Source organism: Cupressus sempervirens, chromosome 2, assembly GCF_028749045.1.
Source record: "Cupressus sempervirens isolate cs-2001-9-10 chromosome 2, ASM2874904v1, whole genome shotgun sequence".
NCBI lineage: Eukaryota > Viridiplantae > Streptophyta > Pinopsida > Cupressales > Cupressaceae > Cupressus > Cupressus sempervirens.
The window spans coordinates 569,149,734-569,173,115 of record NC_143119.1 but is presented as its reverse complement, the minus strand read 5'-3'; the positions used below and the strand labels follow the sequence as shown (position 1 = coordinate 569,173,115).

The following is a 23,382-nucleotide window of genomic DNA, read 5'->3' as shown; positions in this document are numbered from 1 at the left end:
CTAAAGAGTTGATTTGGTGAGAGTACTTGGTGGGGTGACTTGATGAACAGACTTAAAGAGGCAACTTGGTGAGAGTACTTGGTGGGGTGACTTGATGAACACACTTGAAGAATCAACTTGGTTAGAGTACTTGGTGGGGCGACTTGATGAATAGACTCAAAGAGTCGACTTGGTGAGAGTACTTGGTGGCTCAACTTGATGAGCAGACTTAAAGAGTCAACTTGGTGAGATTACTTGGTGGTGTGAACTAATGAACGGACTTAAAGAGTTGACTTGGTGCGAGTACTTGGTGGGCCGACCTGGTAGGGTGACTTGATGAATGAACATAAAGAGTCGACTTGGTGAGAGTACTTGTTCTGGTGACTTGATGAATGGACTTAAAGAGTCAACTTTGGTGGGGTGACTTGATGAAAGGACTTAAAGAGTTGACTTGTTAAGAGTACTTGGTGGGGTGACTTGATGAACGAACTTAAAGGGTTGACTTGGCAGGGTAACTTGATGAACGGACCTAAAGAGTTGACTTGCTGAGAGTACTTGGTCGGGTGACTTGATGAAAAAAATTAAAGGTTCGAGTTGAAAACTTTGGGCATTAACCCAAAAAAAAAGTTGACCTCTTTTGGACCACGTACATGACTTGGGGCACTTAGAATCAAGTTGAGCACGGTGACATGGGTTGTGCAAAAAATTCGATGGTGAAATCACAAAACCCCACCCACCGAGAATTTGGCACTTGGGAGATTTTTTTACGCTTTCAAAAATCGCAAACCCCACCAGCACAAAATTTGGGACTTGGGAGATTTTTTTCCCCCTCGTGGAAATTTTACAAAGCCCCACTAGCCCAAAATTTGGCACTCGGGAGATTTTTCTGCCCTGGCAAAAATTTCTACAAAACCCCTCCCTCCCTCCCAAAATTTGGCACTCTAGAGATTTTTCCGCCCTGGCAAAAATTACAAACCCCACCCGCTAGGAATTTGGCACCTTGGAGATTTTTACTCCCTTGCAAAAATTGCAAACCCCACCCACCGAGAATTTGGCACTTGGTAGATTTTTTCACCCTCGCAGAAATTGCAAACCCCACCCACTTGAAATTTGGCACTTGGGAGATTTATTCACCCTCGCGAAAATTTTTACAAAACCCCACCCGCCGAAATGTGGCACTCGGGAGATTTTTCTGCCCCGACAGAAATTACAAAACCCACCCGTCGAGAATTTGGCACCTGGGAGATTTTTTTGCCCTCGTGAAAATTGCAAACCCCACTCGCTCGAAATTTGGCACTTGGAAGATTTCCCCGCCCTCGCGCAAATTACAAACCCCAGCTGCCGGGAATTTGGCACTTGGGAGATTTTTTCGCCCTCGCAGAATTTTTTACAAAACACCACCCTCCAAGAATTTGGCACTTGGGAGATTTCTTTTCCCTCGCAAGAATTTTCACAAAACCCCACCCGCTCAAAATTTGGCACTTGGGAGATTTCTCTGCCTTGGCAGAAATTACAAACCCCTGCCAAGAATTTGGCACCTGGGAGAGTTTTTTGCCCTCGCAAAAATTGCAAACCCCACGTGCCCAGAATTTGGCACCTGGAAGATTTTCCTGCACTCGCACAAATTAAAAACCCCACCTGCTAGGAATTTGGCACCTGAGAGATTGTTACAACCTTGCAAAACAAATTGGCAAACCCCACCCACCCAGAATCTGGCACTCTACCACTTACAATACCCCGTCACTTATTTAAGTTGTCTGCAAAAGATTCTTCTCTCCGACCGCTTGAAATTAATATCCAAGGTTGCTCCAATGGGCTAATGCACCGATCAAAGATGGCCAATGACACAGGCCCCTGGGAGTGCAAGAGCACCACTACTGTGGGTCACGATGCAGCCAGAGAGAGATATGCGTTGCATCTAGCATGGATTCTGACTTAGAGGCATTCAGTCATAATCCGACACATGGTAGCTTCACGCCACTAGCTTTTCAACCAAGTGCGATGACCAAATGTGTGAATCAATGGTTCCTCTTGTACTAAGTTGAATTACTATCATGGTTTGGATCATCAATAGGGTAAAACTAACCTATCTCACAATGGTCTAAACCCAGCTCACGTTCCCTATTGGTGGGTGAACAATCCAACACTTGGTGAATTCTGCTTCACAATGATAGGAAGAGCCGACATTGAAGGATCAAAAAGCAATGTCACTATGAACGCTTGGCTGCCATAAGCTAGTTATCCTTGTGGTAACTTTTCTGACACCTCTAGCTTCAAATTTTGAAAGTCTAAAGGATCGATAGGGCACACTTTCACGGTTTGTATTCGTACTGAAAATCAAAATCAAATGAGCTTTTACCCTTTTGTTCCACATGAGATTTTTTCTTTCGTTGAGCTCATCTTAGGACACCTGCATTATCTTTTAACAGATGTGTTGCCCTAACCAAACTCCCCACTTGACATTGTCTTCTGCCCGGATTGGTGCACCTAGACGCACCTTAAGGCAGAAAATAGGGGCATTGCCCCGTCTCTGCCTCACGGAATAAGTAAAATAATGTTAAAAGTAGTGTTATTTCACTTGCGCCCTAAAGCTCCCACTTATTCTACACCTCTCAAGTCATTTCACAAAGTCAAACTAGAGTCAAGCCCAACAGGGTCTTCTTTCCTTGCTGATTTCGCCAAGCCCGTTCCCTTGGCTGTGGTTTCACTAGATAGTAGATAGGGACAGTGGGAATCTCGTTAATCTATTCATGCCATCACTAATTAGATGACGAGGCATTTGGCTACCTTAAGTGAGTCATAGTTACTCCCGCCATTTACCCGCGCTTGGTTGAATTTCTTCACTTTGACATTCAAAGCACTAGGTAGAAATCACATTGCGTCAGCATTCACAGGGACCATCGCAATGCTTTGTTTTAATTAAACAGTCAGATTCCCTTTGTTCGTACCAGTTTTGAGTCGACTATTCACCGCATAGGGAAAGCCCTGCGAAGGGGGCATCCTATTTCCGTCGCCCGATCGGCATGCAACAGCCCGCCCTCGCCACGGGAGCAACTCGGGCATGTAAGGAAACTTGGCAATAAAGAATATAACCATTTCCACATAACCCATAATAGATCTAAAATAAACACGAAATTAAAATACACATGCAAGAGAATAGATGACATTCCCACAAGATTGTGACACAAGATATACCTTGGGAAACCCTCATTGAGGGAAAAACCCAGCCTCCAAAAGCATCCATCACCATATATTATTCAGCAAAAATACCATTGCCATACAACCATGGAGGCCTTCATGGCCATAGCCACAACTGAGCAAACTATGTGAACAAGCATGAATCCACACATCCCATGCCATGCTTTCAACCTTCACAAATGCTCGCTTGGCTAACCTGTCAAGCCTTGTCCCGCTCAACTCTTGCATTTCTCTTCTCCTTGTCACTCTTTCTCTCTCTACAACAACTACCCTTGTGGCTGCTTATAAAGTAGCAAGTCCCACAAAACCACTAAGTGGTATTACATAAACCATGTGCTAAAACCATGTGCTACCTAACCCACTGACCCCACATTTAATATTGGGCATTTAATTCTTTTCCCCAATATTAAATAATTATATAAAATATTTTCACAATCTTACATTACAACTCATCAAGAATATTCCATGGGAATATTTTCATGTTGTACGTCCATCTAGGCACAACATTACATAATAAAAATAAAATAATAAAATAACAATATTATGCAATGTGTGCAACACCCATTATCTCAACAGGGCAGGCTGCCAACATCCCACGAGTTCAGGGCGCAGACCCCTAGGCCCAGCCCTCAGAGCCAATCCTTTTCCCGAAGTTATGGATCCATTTTGCCGACTTCCCTTACCTACATTGTTCTATTGACCAGAGGCTGTTCACCTTGGAGACCTGATGCGGTTATGAGTACGATTGGGCATGAACGGTACTCAGTCCTCTAGATTTTCAAGGGCCATCGAAGGCACACTAGACATCGTGGGACATGTGGTGCTCTTCCAGCCGCTGGACCCTATCTCCGGTAGAATCGATTTTAGGGTGGGCAGGCTGTTAGAAAGAAAAGATAACTCTTCTTAGGGCCCCGTCGACGTCTCCAAATTTCCTAACGTTGTCGTTCGCTACCACGTCTTGGTTTGAGAATATTAACTCGATTCCCTATCGATGATCATGCAAAGTGTGCCCTTGAAATAGGGTTTCCCCATCTCTTAGGATCGACTAACCCATGTCCAAGTGCTGTTCACATGGAACCTTTCCCCACTTTAGTCTTCAAAGTTCTCATTTGAATATTTGCTACTACCACCAAGATCTGCACCGGGGGTCGGTCCACCCAGGCTCATGCCCAAGGTTTCACAACAACCCTCGTGTCCTCCTACTCATCAGAGCTTGACACTTTCCCCGACGACCGAGTATAGGTTGCGCGCTTCAGCACCATCCATTTTTGAGGCTAGTTGATTTGGTAGGTGAGTTTTTACACACTCCTTAGCGGATTTTGACTTCCATGACCATTGTCTTGCTGTCTTAATCAACCAACACCCTTTGTGGGATCTGGGTTAGCAGTAAATTTGGCACCGTAACTCGACTTTTGGTTTATCCTGCATTGCTAGTTCTGCTTACCAAAAATGGCCCAGTTGGAGCTCACAATTCCGTGGCACAACTCAATAGAGTAGCCACGCTGACTTACCTATTTAAAGTTTCAGAATAGGTCAAGGTGTTATGCCCCTGATGCCTCTAATCATTTGCTTTACTCAATAAAACTCGCACGTGAGCTCCAGCTATCCTTAGGGAAACTTCAAAGGAGACTAGCTACTAGACGGTTTGATTAGTCTTTCACCCCTATACCCAAGTCAGACGAACGATTTGTACGTCAGTATTGTTGCGAGCCTCCAGAGTTTTCTTTGGCTTCGCCCTGCTCAGGCATAGTTCACCATATTTATGGTCCCAACAGGTGTGCTCGCACTCGAACCCTTCACAGAAGATCAGGGTTGGTTGGTGGTGCACCCATCAAGAGGGGATCTCGCCAGTCAGCTTCCTTGTACCTCGTGGGTTTTCCCAACCCACTAACTCGCACACATGTTAGACTCCTTGGTCCGTGTTTCAAGACGGGTCAGATGGAAAGCCTACTGGCCAGCGCCATGAGCGCATAGGTGCCCGAGAGCCCACTATAAAGGCATGTGGTTCACTCCTCGACCATCGTGACAAAAGTATTTATGTGACAAGAAGGTTGCACTTATGCCACTGTGATAGCTCACGCTAGCACGTGCCCCGAACTGAGCAGCAGATTGGCTCACACTGTTTTGCATCCGATCGGGGCACATCGCCAGCCTCCATCTGCTTCCCTCATGACAATTTCAAGCACTCTTTAACTCTCTTTTCAAATTCCTTTTCATCTTTCCCTCACGGTACTTGTTCGCTATCGATCTCTCGCCCATATTTAGCCTTGGACAAAATTTACCACCCGATTACGGCTGCATTCCCAAACAACCCAACTCGCCGATAATGCCTCATGGTGCGACAGGGTCTGGGCCCAACGGGGCTCTCACCCTCTTTGGTGCCCCCTTCCAGGGGACTTGGGCCTGGTCTGTCGCTAAGGACACTTCTAAAAACTACAATTCGACAGGCGCGACCGTCGATTTTCATGCTGGGCTCTTCTCGATTCGCTCGTCGTTACTAGGGGAATCCTAGTAAGTTTCTTTTCCTCCACTTATTGATATGCTTAAACTCAGTGGGTATTCATGCCTGACTTGGGGATGCGGTAGAGAGATGCAACATGCTCACACTGCGGTGGGTCGTTGAGCCCAGAATAAAGTTCCTCATGAGGAATCGTTCGATCATTGCAAACCAATGCTTGCCTTTGTGAGCCACCACTTGTCGCGACGGATCGACGGAGCTCGTGCTCATTTCAGTCGACCGTGCCACTTGCGAACATGGACGACCATCTTTGCTCCTCACTGAGGTGGGCAATTTTGTGCACACGACCACCTCAATTATAAGGCCGCTCAAGGGCATCGTGTATAACACCCCCTACGCACATTTATAGGTGATGAGAGCCCGCCCGCATACATAGACATGTCTAACCTCTAGCAAATATCTCTTTTCCCAGCACAACCTCGCTAACCGTTTCTCGTGACACATGATCTGCTAGCGTAGGTACAAAAAAGTTCCTACAGGCAAAGACTCACACTAGCATTGTCGGAAAAGCTTTAATCTCATGCACATGCACATACCAAAGAACTATACTGCGAGGGAACCACCCGCGAGCACCCACATCTTGACAAAAAGCATTTGTGTGATTTCTTCCCCTAGACTGACATGTTGGGCCTGCACTTGTGGGAGCATTGCAAAGATGAGTGCTCTAGTTCATAGGAGCTTGAAAAGAACGTCTCGTACGAAACCCGTTCCCCCAAAAATGCTTGAATCACAAATTCTCACAGCAGAGTCGTAATGCAAAGATGTACACCACACACGGGACCGAGTAAGGATAGTCAGAGACATCCATTTCCAAGGCATATGCCCCCTACATGCTTTTTGGTATGCCCATTATACCAAGCAACGTCATAGTGCTAGACAAGGGCTCACATTTATATCAAGTTTTAAAATCACCAAAAAGACACGCCATGGATTGGCAATCGCTGCCTCACCTTTTCCAAAATTGAGTCATTAGAAAACATGATCTAAAGGAGAGCCGAGGAAAAGCACTCAAAGATCGCTTCATGCCCCTTTCATTGATTCAACATCAGCATACACCATTTGAAAATCCAACAATCTGATCCGCCTAGACACCAATGTTGAATCAATGAAATGGGCATGGGAGAGGCTCGCGACAACCACCTCTCCTATATAAGCTATTAGTGCGAGGCTCCTTCTACATTCAAAATTTTTGGTAGCATGGAAAAATCCCTTAAAAATCTAATTCAATGAAAATGTGACCAAACAGCCATCCACGACACTGTTTTTGGAGCTCGACAAGATTGGGTTGACAAAAACGGCTTGGCCAGATCAGGTCGGACAGCATGGCTCGGCAACCATTTTTTCGCCAAGAGCTTCGATATTAAAGCTCCCATGTAGCCATGATAAGTACACCATGACAAATTGCTAGAGCGCCAAGCATCCATAGCAAATTTCCATTATACCAAGAACCGCCGGAGTGCTAGACAGGGCTCACGTTTAGATCAAGTTTGAAAATCACCAAAAAGACATGCCATGGATTGGCAACCGCTGCCTCACCTTTTCCAAAATTGAGTCATTGAAAAACATGATCTAAAGGGAAAAGCACTTAGAGATCGCTTCATGCCCCTTTCATTGATTCAACATCAGCATACACCATTTGAAAATCCAACAATCCGATCCGCCTATACACCAATGTTGAATCAATGAAAGGGGCATGGGAGAGGCTCGCAACAACCACCTCTCCTATATAAGCTATTAGTGCTAGGCTCCTTCTGCATTAGAAATTTGCGATAGCACGGACAAATCCCTTAAAAATAAAATTCAATGAAAAATGTGACCAAACAGCCATCCACGACACCGTTTTTGGAGCTCGGCCAGATCGAGTCGACGAAAATGGCTCGTCCAGATCGGGTCGGCCAGAATGGCTCGCCTAGATCAGGTCGGCCAGCATGGCTCACCCAGATCGAGTCGGCCAGAATGGCTCACCCAGATCGAGTTAGCCAGCATGGCTCAGCCATAAATTTTCCTCAAAATTTGGACTCGAAAGATTTTTTCGCCCTCACAGAATTTACAAACCCCACTCGCTCGAAATTTGGCACTTGGAAATTACAAAACCCCACCTGCCCAGAATTTGGACTTGGAAGATTTTTTTGCCCTCAGAAAAATTGCAAACTCAACCACCTGAAATTGTACTGATTACGAACCCGACCCACATGGAAATTGCACTTGGAAGACTTTTTTGCCCTCGAGGAAACTTTGGCACTCGAGAGATTTTTTCGCACTCGCGAAAATCACAAAACCCCTCCTGCCGGGAATTTGGCACTTGGGAGATTTTTCTGCCCCACCAGCTCAAAATTTGGGACTTGGGAGATTTTTTTTCCCCTCGTGGAAATTTTACAAAACCCCACTCGCCCAAAATTTGGCACTCTGGAGATTTTTCTACCCTGGCAGAAATTTGTACAAAACCCCTCCCTCCTGCCCAAAATTTGGCACTCGGGAGATTTTTCTGCCCTGGCAGAAATTAAAAACCCCACCTGCCAGGAATTTGGCACCTGGGAGATTTTTACGCCCTCGTGAAAATTACAAACCCCACCCGCCGAGAATTTGGCACTTTGGAGATTTTTTCGCCCTCGCAAAAATTACAAACCCCACCCGCCCAAAATTTGGCACTTGGAAGATTTTTTCACCCTCGCGAAATTTTTTACAAAACCCCACCCACCCAGAATGTCAGACTTGGGAGAGTTTTTCACCCTGGTAGAAATTACAAACCCCACCCATCAGGAATTTGGCACCTGGGAGATTTTTTCGCCCTCGTGAAAATTGCAAACCCCACCCACTCAGAATTTGGCACGTTAAAAGTAGTGGTATTTCACTTGCGCCCGAAAGCTCCCACTTATTCTACACCTCTCAAGTCATTTCACAAAGTCGGACTAGAGTCAAGCTCAACAGGGTCTTCCTTCCCTGCTGATTCCGCCAAGCCCATTCCCTTGGCTGTGGTTTTGCTGGATAGTAGATAGGTACAGTGGTAATCTCATTAATCCATTCATGCCTGTCACTAATTAGATGATGAGGCATTTGGCTACCTTAAGAGAGTCATAGTTACTCCTGTCGTTTACCCGCGCTTGGTTGAATTTCTTCACTTTGACATTTAGAGCACTGGGTAGAAATCACATTGCATCAGCATCCGCAGGGACCATCACAATGCTTTGTTTTAATTAAATAGTTAGATTCCCCTTGTTCGTACCAATTCTGAGTCGACTGTTTGCCGCCTAGGGAAAGCCCTCCAAAGGTGGCATCCTGCGTCCGTCACCCGATCAGAACACGATGGCCCACCATCTCTGCGGGAGCAGCTCAGGCAGGCCGCTAACAACCCATGAGTTCAAGGCGTAGACCCCTAGGCCCAGCCCTAAGAGCCAATACTTTTCCCAAAGTTACGGATCCATTTTGCCGACTTCCCTTACCTACATTATTCTATTGACCAGAGGCTGTTCACCTTGGAGACCTGATGCAGTTATGAGTACGACTGGGTGTGAATGGTACTCGGTCCTCTAAATTTTCAAGGGCCGCCAAAGGCACATCAGACATCGCAGGACATGCGGTGCTCTTCCTGCGCTAGACCCTATCTCCAGTTGAACCGATTTCAGGGTAGGCAATCTATTAAAAAGAAAAGATAACTCTTCCCAGGGTCCCCACAGACGTCTCCAAATTTCCTAACATTGCTGTCCGCTGCCACGTCTCGGTTTGAGAATATTAATTTCATTCCCTTTTGATGATCACGCAAAGTGCGCCCTCGAAACAGGGTTTCCCCATCTCTTAGGATTGACTAACCCATGTCCAAGTGTTGTTCACATGGAACCTTTCCCCAGTTCAGTTTTCAAAGTTCTCATTTGAATATTTGCTAATACCACCAAGATTTGCACTTGGGGCGGGTCCACCCAGGCTCACGCCCAAGTTTTTGCAACAACCCCCACGTATTCCTACTCATCAAAGCCTGGCACTTGCCTCGATGGCCGAGTATAGGTTGCATGCTTTAGCGCCATCCATTTTTGGGGCTAGTTGATTCAGCAGGTGAGTTGTTACACACTCCTTAGTGGATTTTGATTTCCATGACCACCGTCCTGCTGTCTTAATCAACCAACACCCTTTGTGGGATTTGGGTTAGCGCGCAATTTGGCACCGTAACTCGACTTTCGGTTCATCCCACATCGCCAGTTCTACTTACCAAAAATGGCCCACTTGGAGCTCGCGATTCCATGGCACGGATCAATAGAGGAGCTACATCCACTTACCTATTTAAAGTTTGAGAATAGGTTGAGGGCGTTACACCCCCGATGCCTCTAATCATTTTCTTTACCTGATAAAACTCGCACATGAGCTCCGGCTATCCTGAGAGAAACTTTGGAGGAAACCAGGTACTAGATGGTTCGATTAGTCTTTTGCCCCTATACCCAAGTTAGATGAATGATTTGCATGTCAATATCGCTGCGGGCCTCCACTAGAGTTTCCTCTGGCTTCGCCATGCTTAGGCATAGTTAACCATCTTTTGGGTGCCAATAGATGTGCTCGTACTTGAACCCTTCATAGAAGATCAGGGTCGGTCGGTGGTGCACCCCCTGAGAGGGGATCTCACCAGTTAGCTTCCTTGCACCTCTCGGGTTTTCCCAACCCGCCAACTCGCACACGTGTTAGACTCCTTGGTCCGTGTTTCAAGACAAGTCAGATGGAAAGCTTGCTAGCTAGTGCCACGAGTGCATAGGTGCTCGAGAGCCCACTGTAAAGGTATGCGCTTCACTCCTTGATAGCCGCAATGGAAGAATTTGTGTGACTAGAAGGTTGCACTTGTGCCACCACGATAGCCCGCACTGGCACATCCCCCGAACTGAGCGGCGGACCGGCTCACACCGTTTCACATCCAATTGGGGCACATCGCCAGCCTCCATCTGCTTCCCTCTTGACAATTTCAAGCACTCTTTAACTCTCTTTTCAAAGTCCTTTTCATCTTTCCCTCGCGGTACTTGTTTGCTATCGGTCTATCGCCCGTATTTAGCCTTGAACAGAATTTACCACCCGATTAGGGCTGCATTCCCAAACAACCCAACTCGTCGACAGTGCCTTGTGGTGCGATAGGGTCTGAGCTCGACAGGGCTCTCACCCTCTCTGGTGCCCCCTTCCAGGGGACTTGGGCTTGGTCCGTCGCTGAGGATGCTTCTACAGACTACAATATGCTTGGCTCTTCCTAGTTTACTCACCGTTACTAGGGGAATCCTGGTAAGTTTCTTTTCCTCCGCTTATTGATATGCTTAAACTCAGCGGGTATTAATGCCTGACTTGGGGATGCAGTAGAGAGATGTAGCATGCCCGCACTGCGGTGGGCCGCTGAGCCCAGAATAAAGTTCCTCGTGAGGAATCGTTCGATTAGTGCAAACCAATGCCAGCCTTTGCGACCCACCGCTCATCATGACAGATCGACAGATCTTGTGCTCATTTTAGTTAACCATGCCACTTGCAGACACAGACAGCCATCTCTGCTCCTTGATGGGGAGGGAAATTTTGTAGTGTGATTCCCAAGCAGACGTGCCCTTGGCTTGGGCCTCAGGTGCAACTTGTGTTTGAAGACTTGATGATTCACGAGATTCTGCAATTCACACTAAGTATCGCATTTCGCTATATTCTTCATCATGGCAAGAGTCGAGATATCCATTGTTAAGAGTCATGATTTTTCTATGTTTTTTTCTTTTAGTGGCCCAAGCGTGTAAGGCTTTGGATCATGCTTCCTTCCTTGGATTTATAAGGTGCGCGGTGCACCCGTGTGTTGGGTGTTGACACATCCCGAACCCTGAGCACCCAATGGGTGCAACGAGGAACGCTGTGGTGTGTCCCCGCCCTGTCACCTTGCAAAGGTGGGAGTCAACGCATGGGAGAGCCATGTCATTAGATGGGGCCCCTGCCCTGCAAATCATGCGAGTGCACCCATCCTAAGCACAGAACGCTCCAAGCGATGAGTTAACGTTAGTCCTAAGTTATAATGAGTTTCGAGTTAACACACCTGGGCAAGGTAACGGGGGGTTGCGGTAGTCTGGACTTACCACCGTCGAAATGATGGATCCCTGGAACAACACCATGCATGCGATCGAACCATGAAATCTCAATGGGGCATGAGGCCTAGACCCCCTCTGAACTACAACTGAGCAGAGACCTCTCGCTCTGACGCAGATGTCGTTTGAAGGCACCGATCCTAATCCAAATTGCATCCGAGTCTCTTCTTTGCCCCATGGGGAATCCAAGCTTTCAATCATGGAATTTGATGTGACCCTCGACCTTGATGGCACTAGACCCGTAGCTTAGCTTCCGTCCAACACATTGCTGTAGGGCCAAGTGTCCATACGTTGCCAAGATTTTGGGGGCAGGGAGGAAGCCAGCTCCATCCCCTACACGATTCAGGGTCTCAAACTGACAATGATCCTACTGTAGGTTCACCTACAGTAACCTTGTTATGACTTCTCCTTCCTCTAAATGATAAGGTTCAATGAACTTCTTGCGATGTCATCAATAGTAACCGCCATCATCGCCGCGATCCGAACACTTCATCGGATCATTCAATCGGTAGGAGTGATGAGGGGTGTGTACAAAGGGCAGGGACATAGTCAACACGAGCTGATGACTCGCGCTTACTAGGAATTCCTCATTGAAGATCAATAATTGCAATGGTCTATCCCCATCACGATGCAATTTGGCAAGATTTCCCAGACCTTTCGGGCTAGGGAGAGAAACTCGTTGGTTGCATCAGTGTAGTGCGCGTGCGGCCCAGAACATCTAAGGGCATCACAAACCTATTATTGCCTCAAACTTCCATGGCCTAGGAGGCCATAGTCCCTCTAAGAAGCTGGCTGCGAAGGGGAACCTCTATGTAGCTAGTTAGAAGGCTGAGGTCTTGTTTGTTAACGGAATTAACCAGAAAAATTGCTCCACCAACTAAGAACGGCCATGCACCACCACCCATAGAATCAAGAAAGAGCTCTCAATCTGTCAATCCTTACTATGTTTGGACCTGGTAATTTTCCTCATGTTGAGTCAAATTAAGCCGCAGGCTCCACTCTTGGTGGTGCCCTTCCATCAATTCCTTTAAGTTTCAGCACTGTCAAAAACATGGCTGGTTATTCGATTGGCAGGGGCATCACTATGCACGAGACCACCTCAATTATAAGGCCTCTTAAGGGCATCATGTATAACATCCCCTACAAAAATTTATGGGTGATGAGAGCCCGCCGGCATACACAGACATGTCTAAGCTCTGGAAAATATCTCCTTTCCCAGCACAACCTCACTAACCATTCCCTGTGACATGTGATCTGCCAGCACAGGTATAGAAAAGTTCTTGCGGGTGAACAAGCACACTAGCATTGTTGGACAAGCTTTAATCTCATACACATGCACATACGGAAGAACTACACCATGAGGTAACCACCTGCGAGCACCCACATCTCAAAAAAAAGCATTCGTGCGATTTCTTCCCTTAGACAGAACATTGGGCCTGCACTTGTCAAAGCATTGCAAAGACAAGTGCTCTAGTTCACAGGAGCCTGAGAAGAACATCTCGTACGAAACTCGTTCCCCCAAAAATGGTCGAATCACAAATGCTCGCAAAAGAGTCGTAATGCAAAGATGTACACCATGCATACGACCGAGTAAGGACACTCAGAGACATCCATTTCCCAGGCATATGCCCCCTACACGCTTTTAGGTGCACCCCGTACAAATGGCCATACTTTGACAAGCCCTCCCAGAATTTTTCATCTCAAGAGAGATGAAATGCCTTGGGCTTTTTGTCCACACAATGCAAACACGGAACACTCTATTTAGGGGGAAGTTGAAGAAGAGTATCTCCCGCAGAACCCATGAGCTGCAACCATTCGAATCGCACGTGTAGGACAGGGCATGGAGAGTTTCCACATCCAAACAAAAATTAACGGTAATACTTGACACTTCTACTGGCCCAGACAATAAAAGTTGTCACGAAAGTGCCATGCACTTTTGTAGGATGAGACAGTGAAGAGGCGAGCATGCACCGAGAGCGCACTAGCGGATAAAATTATGCAGCAACCAAACCTTTCGCTGGCCCCCCTCTCAATCCCAAGACTCTACCAATCAGTAGAACTTAGGGTGCAGAGTGGACCCTTGATGAGATTAGGGACGTTGAGCAATGCACCCGTTTAACCATCTCTTTCCTTCTTTCCATTGAGGCAGGATAAAAATGCAATGATAGAACGTGCCAAGAGACGAAGCCCTTGGCTAAAAGATACAACTCCATCCGCTAAGCAACAAGCACATCTTAGAATCAAACACCAAATTTGTAGTGTGTTGTAAGCCGTGTAGACACCTACATATAGGGTATCCAAAAAAACAAAGTGAAAAGTACTTCCCACCAGCTTCGCCATTGCGATTACCAAATGGGGTATACTCACCGCCATAGATTAATGACCATCATTACCCTCTCGGAATAGATACAAGCACATCGATGTCATCTGATCAACTGGATGAATTTCACCTTGAAGGGGCCCAATCCAAAAGTTTCGGAGGTCATCTCCTAGAACTGTCAAGAACAAGGCCAATCTTACATGCAAACCCTGCTACTGTGCGAACATAGGTTGCAATTAAAGAGAAATTGCAAGGCTGTCACAATGGCCCGAGGCCAATGCTCTAACTAAAGTAAATTTTCTCTTGCAATCACCATGCCACCGTTCACAGAGAGATATCCCCATTCACTTTTGATGATGCACAATCCAAGTGCTAGACGCGAGCTCACCCTTGAAAGACCACTTTCCAAGACAACCTGATGACACATTGGAATGACAATCGCTGTCAAACCATTCCCAATGTTGTGTCGATCGAGTTGGCACAGAGGCGACCTTAGGGAGCTCCCGTGTAGCAATCAAGATGTGCTTTCATACCCATCTCTCACAAAAACCAATGTTAGCTAAACAAATTTAAAATCCAAGGTTCGTATCCATTGATATCGTTGGCACTGGGTCTATATTCAAAGGCCACGGAGAGGTTTCGATAAGAGAAGCTCCCCTGCTCGCTTGCACGAACATCCCAAATGCTAAACATAAGTTCCCACCCTTAGAATCACTCTCTAGATCATCGCAATGACAACTGCTATCGAACAACTCCAAAATTTGTGCCAATGGAGTGAGAAAGAAGAGAAACTTTGGAGAGCTGCGCATAGCAAACGGGCTGTTGTTTCATTCCACTCTTATATAGATCCGACGTCATTGATTTCATTTGAACAACAATCATTGTCGAACCATTCTAAAAATTTTGTGCCAAAGAAGTTGTTGCAAAGAGCACGACTCTGGGGAGAGAGACCTCGCATAGCAATCGGGCTGGCTTCACGGCTCTCCCAATAGAAACGATGCTGGTGCCAATATTCAAAATTCAAATAACGAGTCTTTCTCGAACACCAGCACTGATTCTATTGGGGAGGGTCACCGAGAGCATTTGTTATCAAAGCTCCCATTGTAGCCGTGATAGGCACACAAAAAATTGCTAGACCGCCAAGCACCCACCTCATGGTTAGACAAGGGCTGGCCATTAGATCAACTTCAAAATTGCTGAACAAATGCGCTATAGAATTGCAACCATTGCCAAGTTTCTTCCATAATTGCGTCGGTCAAGTGATCGAAGAAGGTGATCTAAGAGAGAGTCCAAGGGTAGGCATTTGTTGTGGGATTCACACCGATAGCAAAAATTTATGCAATACCCGAGCAACACCAGACGGAGGTGCTAGACGAGGGCTCCCATTTTAGATCAAGTTCTAAAATCACCAACTAGGCGCGGTGAGGGTTGGCAACCGCTGCCAAACCTTTTTTCAAAATTGTGCCTACCAAGTGACAAGAAAATCACCATGTCCAATGCTCCGACTAAGTCAATTTTCTCTTGCAATCACCATGTCGCCGTTCACAGAGAGATCTCCCCATTCACTTGTGATGATGCACAATCCAAGTGCTAGATGCGAGCTCGCCCTTGAAAGACCACTTTCCAAGACATCCCGATGACACATTGGAATGACAATTGCTGTCCAATCATTCCCAATGTTGTGTTGATCGAGTTGGCATAGAGGTGACCTTAGGGAGCTCTAGCATAGCAATCGGGATGTGCTTTCGTACCCATCTCTCCAAAAAACAAATGTTAGCTGAACAAATTTAAAATCCAAGGCTTGTATCCATCGATATCATTGGCACTGGGTCTATATTCAAAGCCCACGGAGAGGTTCTGATAAGAGAAGCTCCCTTGCTCACTTGCACAAACATCCCAAATGCTAGACACAAGCTCCCACCCTTAGCATTGCTCTCCAGATCACCACAATGACACATTTGAATGACAACTGCTGTCGAACAAAAATCTCAAATTTGTGCCAATAGAGTGAGAAAGAAGAGAAATTTTGGGGAGCCGTGCATAACAAACGGGCTTCTACTTCATTCCACTCTTAAATAGATCTAACGTCATTGATTTCATTTGGAATCCGAGGCTGCATTCCTCCTTGCTCACACAAGCAATGGCTCTTCTAATCGAATGGCCACAGGGAGCTTTCGATAACAAAGGCTGCCTTGTCACTCGTGATGTGCAGCCCAACTGCTAGATGACGGCTTGCCCTTCAGATTGCTGCTACCCAGGAAACCACCACAATGACACCATTTGAATGAAAACCTCTGCCGAACCATTCCAAAAATTTTGTGCCCATGAAGTTGTTGCAAAGAGAATGACTATGGGGAGAGAGACCTCACATAACTATTAGTGCGAGGCTCCTTCTGCATTAGATATCTGCAATAACATAGACAAATCCTTTAAAAATCCAATTCAATGAAAAATGTGACCAAACAGCCATCCACAAAACTATTTTTGGAGCTCGGCCAGATCGGGTCGTTGAAAACGGCTCGTCTAGATCAAGTCGACCAGAATGGCTCGCCCAGATCGGGTCGGCTAGAATGGCTCGCCCAGATCAGGTCCGCCAACATGGCTCAGCCACAATTTTTTGCCAAGAGCTTTTGGTATTAAAGCTCCTATGTAGCCATGATAAGTACACCATGAAAAATTTCTAGAGCTTCAAGCACCCATAGCAAATTGCCATTATACCAAGCAACGTCGGAGTGGTAGACAAGGGCTCACGTTTAGATCAAGTTTTAAAATCACCAAAAAGACACGCCATGGATCGGCAACCGCTGCCTCACGTTTTCCAAAATTGAGTCATCAAAAAACATGATCTAAAGGAGAGCTGAGGAAAACCACTCAGAGATCACTTCATGCCCCTTTCATTGATTCAACATCAGCATACACCATTTGAAAACCCAATAATCTGATCTGCCTAGACACCAATGTTGAATCAATGAAAGGGGCATGGGAGAGGCTCGTGACAACCACCTCTCCTATATAAGCTATTAGTGTGAGGCTCCTTCTACATTTGAAATCTATGATAGCAAGGAAAAATCCCTTAAAAATCTAATTCAATGAAAAATGTGACCAAACAGCCATCCACGACATCGTTTTTGGAGCTCGGCCAGATCAGGTCAGCCAGCATGGCTCGCCCAGAACGAGTAGGCCAGAATGGCTCAGCCACCATTTTGCAAGCACACTACCTCCCTTATATAGGCTATTAGTGCATGGCTTACTCTACATTGATCAATTTTTTGATACCGACTAGAATGGCTCGACGACCATTTTATATTGGAAGCTACCCAATTTGAGAATTATGACTCAAGTAGAATGGCTCGGGTACCCATTTTATATCGCAAGTTACCCAAATTTGAAAATTATGGCTCGGCTTGAATTTTGTATCATAGGCAACCCAATTTGAAAATTATGGCTCGGCTAGAATGGTTCAACTTCCATTTTATATCCAAAAATACCCGATTTGAAAATTATGACTCGACTTTATTTCGAGCACACTGCCTCTCCTATATAAGATATTAGTGCAAGGCTTGCTCTGCATTTGAAAATATGCATTCATGAAAAAAAGTGTCTTAAAAAAATCAATTCATTAAAAAATGTAACCGAATAGCCATCCACGACCTCGTTTTTGCTAAATTTGGCAACGGAGCAAAAAACTGACATCGGTTAGGTGGCGTGATTTCATGAGCCACGGGAGTAAATTGACGGTGAGGAAAGATGGTAAGTCAACTAGGTGAGACGACTTGACTCGGTGAGCCAACCTAGTGAGCAGACTTGGTGAGCGAACTTAAAGACTTGACTTGGTGGGCGCACTTAATCTTTTGACTTGTGAGCCACCTTGGCGAGCTAACTTGGGGAATCGAGCTAGAAATCCGACATGGTGAGTAGACTTTAAGACATGACCAAGTGGGGCAACTTGGTAAGGCGACATGGTAAGTAAATGTGGTGACTTGACTTGGTGAGCAGACTTAAAGAGTCAACTCATTGAGGTGACTTTCTAGGGTGACTTGGCGAGCCCACATGGTGAGATGCCTCGGCGAGTAGAGCTGGCTAGCCTGGTGGTGAGATGACTTGGCCAGCGGACTTGGCTAGCCTAAACAAAGTTAAAGAGTCGACTTGGCGAGAGTACTTGGTGGGCTGACTTGGCGGGGTGACTTGATGAACAAACTTAAAGAGTCAACTTGGTGGGCTGACCTGGCGAGGTGACTTGATGAACAAACTTAGAGAGTTGCCTTGGTGAGAGCACTCGGTGACTTAGTGGGCCGACCTAGCTGCGTGACTTGATGAATGAACGTAAAGACTCCACTTGGTGGGCCGACCTGGCAGGGTGACTTGATGAACAAAGCTAAAGAGTTGACTTGGTGAGAGTACTTGGTGGGCAGACAAAGTGGGGTGATTTGATGAACAAACTTAAAGAGTCAACTTGGTGAGAGTACTTGGTGGGGTGACTTGATGAACGAACCTAAAGAGTCAACTTGGTGGGCCGACCTGGCAGGGTGACTTGATGAATGAACATAAAGAGTTGACTTGGTGGGTCGACCTGGCAAGGTGACTTGATGAACAAACTTAAAGAGTCGACTTGGTGAGAGTACTTGGTGGGCCAACCTGGCGGGGTGACTTGATGAACAAACTTAAAGAGTCGACTTGGTGAGAGTACTCGGTGGGCTGACTTGGGCACGTGACTTGATGAATGAACTTAAAGAGTCAAATTCATGGGCCGAATTGGTTGGGTGACTTGATGAACGAAATTAAAGAGTCAACTTGGTGGGTCAAACTGGTGAGGTGACTTGGTGAGAGTACTTGGTGGGATGACCTGGCAGGTTGACTTGATGAACGAACTTAGAGAGTCAACTTTGTGAGAGTACTTGGTGGGTCAAACTGGCAAGGTGACTTGATGAACGAACTTAAAGAGTCAACTTGGTGAGAGAGCATGGTGGGCCGAGCTAGCGGGGTGAATTGATGAGCGAACCTAAAGAGTCAACTTTGTGAGAGTACTTGGTGGGCTGAACTAGCAGAGTGACTTGATGACCGAACTTAAAGGGTCGACTTGGTGAGAGTACTTGGTGGGCCAACCTAGCAGAGCAACTTGATGAATGAACTTAAAGAGTCGACTTGGTAAGAGTACTTGGTGGGGTGTGTTGATGAACAAACCTAAAGAGTCAACTTGGTGAGAGTACTTGGTGGGATAACCTGGCGAGGTGACTTGATGAACAAACTTAAAGAGTTGACCTGGTAAGAGTACATGGTGGGCTGACCTAGTAGGGTGACTTGATGAACGAACTTAAAGAGTCAACTTGGTGGGCCAACTTGGTAGAGTGACTTGATGAATGAACTTAAAGAGTTGACTTGGTGGGCCAACCTGGCGGGGTGACTTTATGAACGAACTTAAAGAGTCAACTTGGTGAGAGTACTTTGTGGGCTGACCTAGCGGGGTGACTTGATGAAAAAACTTAAAGAGTCAACTTGGTAGGGTGACTTGATGAATTCACTTGAAGGGTCAACTTGGTGGGGTGTCTCTATGAATAGACCTATAGAGTTGACTTGGTGAGAGTACTTCGCGGGGTGACTTGATGAACAGAATTAAAGAGTCAACTTGGTGAGAGTACTTGGTGGGGTGACTTGATGAATGCAATTAAAGAATCGACTTGGTTAGAGTACTTGGTGGGGTGACTTGATGAACAGACTCAAAGAGTCGACTTGGTGAGAGTACTTGGTAGGGTGAACTGATGAACGGACTTAAAGAATCAACTTGGTGGGAGTACTTGGTTGGCCAAACTGGTGGGGTGACTTGATGAACAGACATAAAGAGTTGACTTGGTGAGAGTACTTATTCTGGTGACTTGATAAACAGACTTAAAGAGTCGACTTGGTGGGGTGACTTGATGAAAGGACTTAAAGAGTTGACTTGGTGAGAGTACTTGGTGGCGTGACTTGATGAACAAACTTAAAGCATCAACTTGGTGGGGTGACTTGGTGAATGGACCTAAAGAGTTGACTTGGTGAGAGCACTTAGTGGGGTGACTTGATGAACAGACTCAAAGAGTTGACTTGGTGAGAGCACTTGGTGGCTCGACTTGATGAGCAGACTTAAAGAGTCCACTTGGTGAGAGTACTTGGTGGGGTGAACTGATGAATAGACTTAAAGAGTCAACTTGGTGGGAGTACTTGGTTGGCCAACCTAGTGGGGTGACTTGATGAATGGACATAAAGAGTCAAATTGGTGAGAGTACTTGTTTTGGTGACTTGATGAATGAACTTAAAGAGTCGACTTGGTTGGGTGACTTGAGAAAAGGACTTAAAGAGGTGACTTGGTGAGAGTACTTGGTGGGGTGACCTGATGAACGAACTTAAAGGTTCGACTTGGTGGGGTGATTTGGTGAACGCACCTAAAGAGTTGACTTGGTAAGAGTACAAGGTGGGGTGACTTGATGAAGGGACTCAAAGAGTCGACTTGGTGAGAGTACTTGGTGGCTCGATATGATGAGCAGACTTAAAGAGTCCACTTGGTGAGAGTACTTGGTGGGGTGAATTGATGAATGGACTTAAAGAGTCGACTTGTTGGGAGCACTTCGTGGGCTGACCTGGTCGGGTGACTTGATGAATGGACATAAAGAGTCGACTTGGTGAGAGTACTTGTTCTAGTGACTTGATGAACAGACATAAAGAGTCAACTTGGTGAGAGTACTTGTTCTAGTGACTTGATGAATGGATTTAAAGAGTCAAATTGGTGGGGTGACTTAATGAAAGGACTTAAAGAGTCGACTTAGTGAGAGTACTTGGTGGGATGACTTGATGAATGAACTTAAAGGGTTTATTTGGCAAGGTGACTTAATGAACGGACCTCAAGAGTTGACTTGGTGAGAGTACTTGGTGGGCCGACCTGGTGGGGTGACTTGACGAACAGACATAAAGAGTCAACTTGGTGAGAGTACTTTTTTTGGTGACTTGATGATCAGACTTAAAGAGTCTATTTCATGGGTTGACTTGATGAAAGGACTTAAAGAGTTGAATTGGTGAGAGTACTTGGTGGGGTGACTTGATAATTAGGCTTAAATGGTTGACTTGGCGGGGTGACTTGATGAACGGACCTAAAGAGTCAACTTCGTGAGAGTACTTGGCGGGGTGAACTGATGAATGAACTTAAAGAATCGACTTGGTGAGAGTACTTGGTGGGCCGACCTGGTGGGGTGACTTGATTAATGGACTTAAAGAGTCAACTTGGTGAGAGTACTTGTTTTGGTGACTTGATGAACGAACTTAAAGAGTCGACTCGGTGGGTTGACTTGATGAAAGGACTTAAAGAGTCAACTTGGTGAGAGTACTTGGTGGGGTGACTTGATGAATAGACTTAAATGGTTGACTATGCAGGGTGACTTGATGAATGGACCTAAAGAGTTGACTTGGTGAGAGTACTTGGTGGGGTCACTTGATGAACAGACTTAAAGAGTCGACTTGGTGAGAGTACTTGGTGGGGTGAATTGATGAACGCACTTGAAGGGTCAACTTGGTGGGGTGATTTGATGAACGGACCTAAAGAGTTGACTTGGTCAGAGTACTTGGTGGGGTGACGTGATGAACAAACTTAAAGAGTCGACTTGGTGAGAGTACTTGGTGGGGTGATTGATGAATGGAATTGAAGAATCGACTTGGTTAGAGTACTTGGTGGGGTGACTTGATGAACGGACTCAAAGAGTCGACTTGGTGGCTCAACTTGATGAGCAGACTTAAAGAGTCCACTTGGTGAGAGTACTTGGCAGGGTGAACTGATGAACAAACTTAAAGAGTCGACTTGGTGGGAGTACTTAGTTGGCCGACCTAGTGGGGTGACTCGATGAACAAACATAAAGAGTCGACTTGGTGAGAGTACTTTTTTTGGCGACTTGATGAACGGACTTAAAGAGTCAACTTGGATGGGTGACTTAAAGAGTTGACTTGTTGAGAGTACTTGGTGGGGTGACCTGATGAATGAACTTAAAGGTTTGACTTGGCAGGGTGACTTAGTGAATGGACCTAAAGAGTTGACTTGCTGAGAGTACTTGGTGGGGTGACTTGATGAACGAACTCAAAGAGTCAACTTAGTGAGAGTACTTGGTGGCTCAACTTGATGAGCAAAATTAAAGAGTCCACTTGGTAAGAGTACTTGGTGGGGTGAATTGATGAATGAACTTAAAGAGTCAACTTGGTGGGAGTACTTGGTGGGACGACCTGGTGGGGTGACTTGATGAATAGACATAAAGAGTTGACTTGGTGAGAGTACTTGTTCTAGTGACTTGATGAATGGACATAAAGAGTCGACTTGGTGAGAGAACTTGTTCTAGTGACTTGATGAACGGACTTAAATAGTCAACTTGGTCGTGTGGCTTGATGAAAGGACTAAAAGAGTTGACTTGGTGAGAGTACTTGGTGGGGTGGCTTGATGAATGGACTTAAAGGGTTGGCTTGGCAGGGTGACTTGATGAACGAACCTCAAGAGTTGACTTGGTGAAAGTACTTGGTGGGGTGACTTGAGAAACAGACTTAAAGAGTCAACATGGTGACAATACCTGGTGGGGTGACTTGATGAATGCACTAGAAGAATCGACTTGGTTAGAACACTTGGTAGGGTAACTTGATGAATGGACTCGAAGAGCCGACTTGGTGAGAGTACCTTGTGGCTCGACTTGATGAGTAGACTTAAAGAGTCGACTTGGTGAGAGTACTTGGCGGGGTGAACTGATGAATGAACTTAAAGAGTCGACTTGGTGAGAGTACTTGGTGGGCCGACCTGGTGGGATGACTTGATGAACGGACTTAAAGATTTGACATGGTGAGAGTACTTGGTGGGGTGACTTGATGAACACACTTGAAGAATCGACTTGGTTAGAGTACTTGGTGGGGTGACTTGATGAAAAAACTTAAAGAGTCGACTTGGTGAGAGTACTTGGTGGGGTGACTTGATGAATGCACTTGAAGAATTGACTTGCTTAGAGTACTTGGTGGGGTGACTTGATGAACAGACTCAAAGAGTTGACTTGGTGAGAGTACTTGGTGGCTTGACTTGATGAGCAGACATAAAGAGTCAACTTGGTGAGAGTACTTGGTTGGGTGAACTGATGGACGAACTTAAAGAGTCAACTTTATTGGAGTACTTGGTGGGCTGACCTGGTGGGGTGACTTGATGAAGGGACATAAAGAGTCGACTTGGTGAGAGGACTTGTTCTGGTGACTTGATGAACAGTCTTAAAGGGTTGACTTAGTGAGATGACTTGATGAACAAACCTAAA

The 23,382-nt window shown here is 45.9% G+C and overlaps 1 non-coding gene and 3 pseudogenes across 1 annotated transcript; all 4 read right to left on the bottom strand.

Annotated features, from left to right (window-relative positions):
- Positions 1-1,656: 1,656 nt before the first annotated feature.
- Positions 1,657-5,757, bottom strand: LOC149574705 (25S ribosomal RNA; annotated as a pseudogene).
- A 3,393-nt stretch (positions 5,758-9,150) lies between these two features.
- LOC149574704 (25S ribosomal RNA) lies at positions 9,151-10,988 on the bottom strand (annotated as a pseudogene).
- A 244-nt stretch (positions 10,989-11,232) lies between these two features.
- Positions 11,233-11,386, bottom strand: LOC149574703 (5.8S ribosomal RNA). The gene has a single exon (XR_016361329.1). It is a non-coding gene; the product is annotated as a 5.8S ribosomal RNA (ribosomal RNA).
- A 750-nt stretch (positions 11,387-12,136) lies between these two features.
- Positions 12,137-12,870, bottom strand: LOC149574702 (18S ribosomal RNA; annotated as a pseudogene; the record flags this gene model as incomplete).
- Between the last annotated feature and the right edge of the window lie 10,512 nt (positions 12,871-23,382).